This window comes from Lynx rufus, unplaced genomic scaffold, assembly GCF_022079265.1.
Source record: "Lynx rufus isolate CCGP_SWC_20201006 ecotype Redwood Valley unplaced genomic scaffold, mLynRuf1.p SCAF_8, whole genome shotgun sequence".
Lineage (NCBI taxonomy): Eukaryota > Metazoa > Chordata > Mammalia > Carnivora > Felidae > Lynx > Lynx rufus.
The window spans coordinates 73,469,221-73,475,607 of NW_025814896.1; positions in this window are offsets into that span (position 1 = coordinate 73,469,221).

A 6,387-nucleotide genomic window follows, 5' to 3' on the forward strand; every position below is an offset into this window, starting at 1 on the left:
TTGGTTGGTTGTTTAACTTAACCGGTTCATGAGATTGAAAAGTCTCTGCTGGACCATGTCATTGTCACTACATTGGTTTGTATAAACTTAAAAAAATAATAATATAAAGTCCCAACATTTATAAACTACTAAAAGTGAGAGGCTTTTAAACCATAATTGATTTGACAACAAGTGGACATATGAAGGCAGGTTGACTGTTGGTTTGCCTCTCGATTCACTTTCAGCACTTGCTAAAAAGTGGAAGGAGGGGAAGAGAATGGACCGGTTTGCTTTACATACGAAAAGTATTAAAATGTCAGCCACTGACAGAAGAAAAATTGTTTAAAGTTAAGTCTCTAAATGATGTCCTAAAAACACACATTGGTAATTATCTAATTAAACTAATAAAGGCTACAGGTAATAGAAGTAATATGGGGCATTTTCTGGCAGATAAACCTTCGGGAACATTCACATCTGCACATGGTTATGAAGCCCTGTTGTTCCTTCACCTTCTCTTTTCCTTAGCCCACATTTCTCACTATGAACTAATAGTACATAACAATAAAACCCTGGACAGCAGCCAACACAGAGTTTGGCTAACTTTGAGAGTGTTTGTGAAAGTTGAAAAAGCAATGCAGCTGTTATACTGGGTACTTTCCAATGGAGAATATGTTTTCCAGATGAAAGAGCAAATAGTAATTTAAATGTAATCAGTATTTTTGGCATCTTGGTATTATAATTCTTTTCACTTTTTGTTATGTTAATTGTTCATTTCTTAGAATTTGTTTTGTACTTTTCTGTGGTCTATAATAGACTAAAAATGAGGGAATGAACGAATGTTTTAGCCAGTTGTTCTTTGTTTTAAAAGAAAACAAATGACAAGGAGTCTCATTTGTTAGCTAAAGACTTAAATAACCACAAAATTTTCGTTAGAGATACTTTATTGTGAGACTCATGTTTCAGGCAGCAAGAGGGAAGAACATCTAAATCCCAAATACAGTGTCCAAATTTTAGAACTGACTGGAAACTTCCTAGAACATTCAAGCAGGCTGCAACATCAGTGTTTATCAGGTGTTCTCAGGATGGGGCTGGCTGGAGATGCCCCTTTCTCTGACAGACTTGCCTAACGCTGTGATGAGCTCACCTTTTTCCTCTCCATCCACCACCCTAAGTGGGGAGGAATGCAGATGATTTCCCTTGCGTTTGAGGCTTAGGAAGGCTTTTGTTTCCTTTAGGCGGGAAGGGCCTCTATTTGATCAGTAAATTTCAGCCCTTAGTTTTAAAGGTCCCGATGCCCACCCACATCTGAGCCTAATTAAGTCACAGAATTACCGCGAGGGATTGTGATGTGTGGCTGGAAACTGCTGTTCCAGTCTGGACCTCTCTCTTTACAGATGGGGAAACTGAGGCCCTGAACCTTGAGGTGACTTGTCCTAAGGCCCCTTCTGGGACTGACATAAACATGGGATAATTGGCTTCCGGAAGGGATGTCACAGTCTCTGATTCTGGATTTCTGGTGATCTCCTGGGCGTCTGGCCCCTATGGAGAGTCCGGCCAAGCTGCTACAGAGGGTAGGACCCCATTAAGGAGGATGAAGCATTGATCAGCCTGTCCCTTTCATCCAAGTAGAAACTGCCCTCTATTTCCCCACTGGAGCTACCACATTTCCTCAGTGAGAGGCATGATAAACTGCCTCAGGTTCTCTGTTTTGTTTTGTTTTGTTCTGTTTTTTCCAGAAACAAATAGGTTTGCAATTAGCTAAAATGAGATGGCAGCTTCCAGACCAGTTGCTGTTTATCACAAAAGAGTCTTTGGTATAGCTGGTCATGTTTGCATATCTTAGAAGCCTCTTTCTCTATTACTATTCTCTAGGGAATAGTAGAGATTATTTAGGCAGTGTTCTGGATAACTGACAATTTCTAATGCTACCTGTATCCATTAAGGGTAGTTTAAAGCAATTAAGTGCTAACCTGGCTGGACAGTAAGGTACAGGTCTGCAGCATCAAAGAGAGGGATTGGACCCCTGGACTCTGAATTGGTCCGTGACTTTTTGTGTTGGAGGCTTTGTCTAAAATGCTCTCTTTACCTGCCTACTTCTGCTGGCCACTTGGTCAGGTCTGTGCACAGTGGAGGGTGGTAACCTGGCTTGCCCCCTGGCCCAACACAGGGCACATGTGGCGCAGCCTACTTGGGAGATGAAGCTTCTGAGGAGAGGAGAGTACAACAGAGGGGCTGGGGAGTTGTGAGACAAGAGGAAGCTGAGATATGGAGTGACTTTTGTGCATAGAGACTTTTGAGAAAAATTTGATCACATTTTTGGTTAAGTGTTTACAGCTCCCTGAAAATTTGTGCTGCAGGTGATCATTAGCATATTTTGGAATGTTTGATTGAAAACCACTTGCATTTTAAAGCAAGACTGGATTAAAGGGCTTTGGTTCATTTCCAGACCTGCTGTTGATTCTTGTAACATGACAGCATCCATTTCCAAATGTAAAACTCGGAGAAATGAAGAAAATAAAAATGCATTTTTCTTTCAGGACATGAATCAGAAAATTCATTCTTCTCGTATCTAAAAGACACTCACCGGCCTCTGAAATACCCCCCTCCTTTCCATGAGAGACAGTAGCTGTGATGGGGAAGCTGGTGGTTTTCTGCTTTTTAGCCCTGAAGGCCTCACCTCTGCTATCATCTGGAAGCTGATGGTGAAGGTTTGTTATTCTTGTCAGGAGCAGGTTCCAGAGACCTAAGGAATGTAGACAGTAATGGACAGCTGGCATCAATTTAGCACTGTGGGATGGTTAGGCTGATAGAATGGTCTAGCTGTACCTGCCCGCCCCTCCTCCATGAGGAGTTGGTTTACATCAGAGAGGGCTGCTCCTGACATTGCTATTTCTGGCAACAGAGGCATGGCAGAGATGCAAGATCCCTCCTGCTATTTAGAGGAAATGAAATAAATATTCACTTCAGAGAATACCTTTTGGGGCTGGGACGTGTATGCATGCAGGCTCCCAGCCTGCTTTTTCTGCAAAGTTCTGTACATAAAGATTAATGGACTTAGTCTGAAGTCAGACAGAGATGTGTTAATGAAAAATCTATCTCATTGCAAAACCAAAGGTAAACTCTGGCTTTGCTGTGTGTGTGTGTGTGTGTGTGTGTGTGTGTGTGTGTGTTTTCTTCTTGGAATGTACACTGAAAGCAAGGGGGAGGGTCTCCTCCTTCATTTGTAAAGCCTGTGGAGCTGGCTAGCAGGAACTTTCTGGAACTTCTTGAGGGAGGTTCCTAGAGTGTGTGGGAGTGGTGAGCAGTCTCATTGAAGAGGACCAATGCTGATTGGCTTTGTCCTCATTAGGAATGAAGAGAGACCTCTGCACAGACTCCTGAGTTAGTACATCAGCCAGCTCATCTCAAGGAGAATGCACTTGATGTCACTACCGTGTTCCCTCTGTGGTCATGAGGCAAGAGGAACACTGATACTCCCTGGCTGTGTAGCTGGCATATTTCCTGGCACAGTAGTCACTCTAGATTTTACACGGAGAGGGGTTTTAACAGTGGGGTATGTTTTAGTCTTCTGGTCAGCGATTGCTAAGTTAAAAAAATCTTCTTGTCCTGTAGAGCGTACTTTACTGAGCTGATTAATTAAAAAAAAAAAGACATTTTTGGATCCTGGTCAACCAGTCTCACCTGCCCCCAAGACTGGAGTCTCCATTCTGATGTCTTATACTCCATTTCTTTGCATGCTCCATTTGAAGATAGAAGGATCTCATGGGAACTTGGCTAGTTTTTAGTAGACTGTGTAAACCATTGGCTGCCTTCCATAATGTGAGGGGTCTCTGCCCACCTGCTTAGTGCCTTTGCAGTCAGAGCAAACTAAGCAGATCAATACCCTCCCTGTTGTCTTCCAGTGAGGCAAGATGTGTTTTAAAGAAATCTCTGACACTGGCTGCCTACTCCTTCCCCCTGGAGGGTCTGAGGGATTTAGCAGAATTTAAAAGTATCCAAGGCTTACAGGCAAGAAATCTCCGTAAGTATGGCAATGACCATTCTTGTAAGTCACCATTTTGATCCTTGCTCTCACAAACAGGTGTCTCATTCCTAGTCTTTGAACATATCAACCCTTTTTGAGCAAAATGGCAGTATCAAAAACACATGTACATCACCAGAAAGCAAAATCAGCCAACTTCTGGCAGAAAAGCTGCTAAATGACTAATTCTTCATCATGCCATAGCTGAGTATGATTACAGTGAAGTTTTCCCACACTTTCTTAATGCTTCCAAATGTATTCACTTTTTTCAGAAATGTTATGGTGCAGTCGTGATCTGCCTCTAGAAAACGGGTGAGAAAAGGACACATCTAGGAACTGCATTTAAATTTTCTTTTCAACGTTTTTATTTATTTTTGGGACAGAGAGAGACAGAGCATGAACGGGGGAGGGGCAGAGAGAGAGGGAGACACAGAATCGGAAACAGGCTCCAGGCTCTGAGCCATCAGCCCAGAGCCTGACGCTGGGCTCGAACTCACGGACTGCGAGATCGTGACCTGGCTGAAGTCGGACGCTTAACCGACTGCGCCACCCAGGCGCCCCTGGAACTGCATTTAAAACAGCCATAGCAAAACCAGTTCTCTAGCTGATTTGGTACCTTGGTTATTTGATCTGGTTTGTCACTCTCGTTATGTCAGGACTTAGCTGGAAAATGACCAATTCTGGATACTGGATATGTGTCCATTGACTTTTAAGTACAGTAGGTGGGACTGATGAATTTAAAATCTGATCAGGGGGATCACAGAGTAATTTTCTTAAGGAATCTATTTGAAATGCAGCACCCTTCTCCCAAAACTGAAGAAGTAAAGAGAGGTTTTCATTTAAGCAGTGTAAACAGAGGGTTTATGAAGCACAAGCTGTTTTATATTCTGACATTCTGACTTTATTAAATAAAAACTTTTATACATACATTTAGGTATCAGGAATGTCTCTACATTTTGCAAAGAACCGTCCCAGACTCAATAATATGCTCTGGGTCACAGAGATGTTATGCCAGCATAGGCAGTATTTTCTAATTAAATAAAGGTTTTTTTTAATGAACATAGGTTTTACTTGGTACATTATGGTATTAATAAAAGTATAAAGTTGCCTAATAAAATAATTGTTTTGATAAATATTTTCAGTGGTGCACTTTAATGTTTTCATCAAAATGACTAAGCCTGGGTGGCTTAGTCAATTGAGCATCCAACTCTTGATTTCAGCCCAGGTCATGAACCCAGGGTCATGGGATCTAGCCCCTCATCAGGCTCTGCATTGACTATGGAGCCTGCTTGGTATTCTCTCTTGCTCTCTCTCTCTCTCTCTCTCCCCCACTGCCTCTCTTCCCTTCTCACACTCTCTCTTAAAAAAAAAAAGTAAAAACCAGTTTCAAAACTGTTTGCCAATTTTTTTTTCTACTGGGGTTGTGCAACTCAATGAAAATATTTATAAATGTTTGCAGAAGAATACTTTTGTTTTAAAGAGAATGCAAATACTTTCCTTATATGGAAATACAAAGAATGGCTATAATTAAGGTAACAGAGATCATGTTAAAAATAGGAATGGAAAAGTCATTCTCTTGAAATATCCTTTGAGCCCCATCCAAGAGAGAGTATCGTGCATACCTTGGGAACTAAGTTTTGAGTACTGTACTATTACTACAGTGTACTGGTTGTAAGAATGGTAAATACTTTGTGGTTAACCAAATCCTAGGGGCCTGCTGGTTGGAAGGGATCTTAGCATTCATGTAGCCCAGCTTCCCACACAGTACTTGGTTTCCTCTGTAGCTTCCCTGTCATATGGTACTTCCCCCACCCTGTGTGAACTGCTGGTGATAAGGTGAGCTCCCTGCTCTCTGGCCAACCCTCTGCATTTTTTGGAGAGCTCTAGTTGTTAGAAAGTGCCTTCTAACCCTGAGTCACTATGAATTTGTTGCTCCCTGTCTGCCAAGGAGTTTGTGCCAGTGCCCACATGAGAGCTCCTGAAGCTCTTCTTAAGGGTAGATGCCGAATGTCCCTCTAAGACTTGTTCCCCTGTGAGGTCCTGGCTCCTGGGCCTGGACTTCCAGGTGTCTTCCAACCTGGCTACCGGCTTCTCAGCACTCTAGAGTTGGTCAGTGCCCTGGGGTGATGACTTCATTTCTAACAACCAAGCCACCCATGTTTGTACTGTCTTTTGCTGGCATTTCATGTTGAGCTTACCACATTTTCTAAAAATCTTTTTTTTTAAGTTTATTTATTTGAGAGAGAGAGAGAGAGAGAGCGCGTGTGCCTGAGTGCACAAGTGGGGGAGGGCAGAGAGAAGGAGAGACAGAATCTGAATCACAACAGAATCCACGCCATCAGTGCAGAGCCCGATGTGGGGCTGGAACTCATGAACTGTGAGATTAT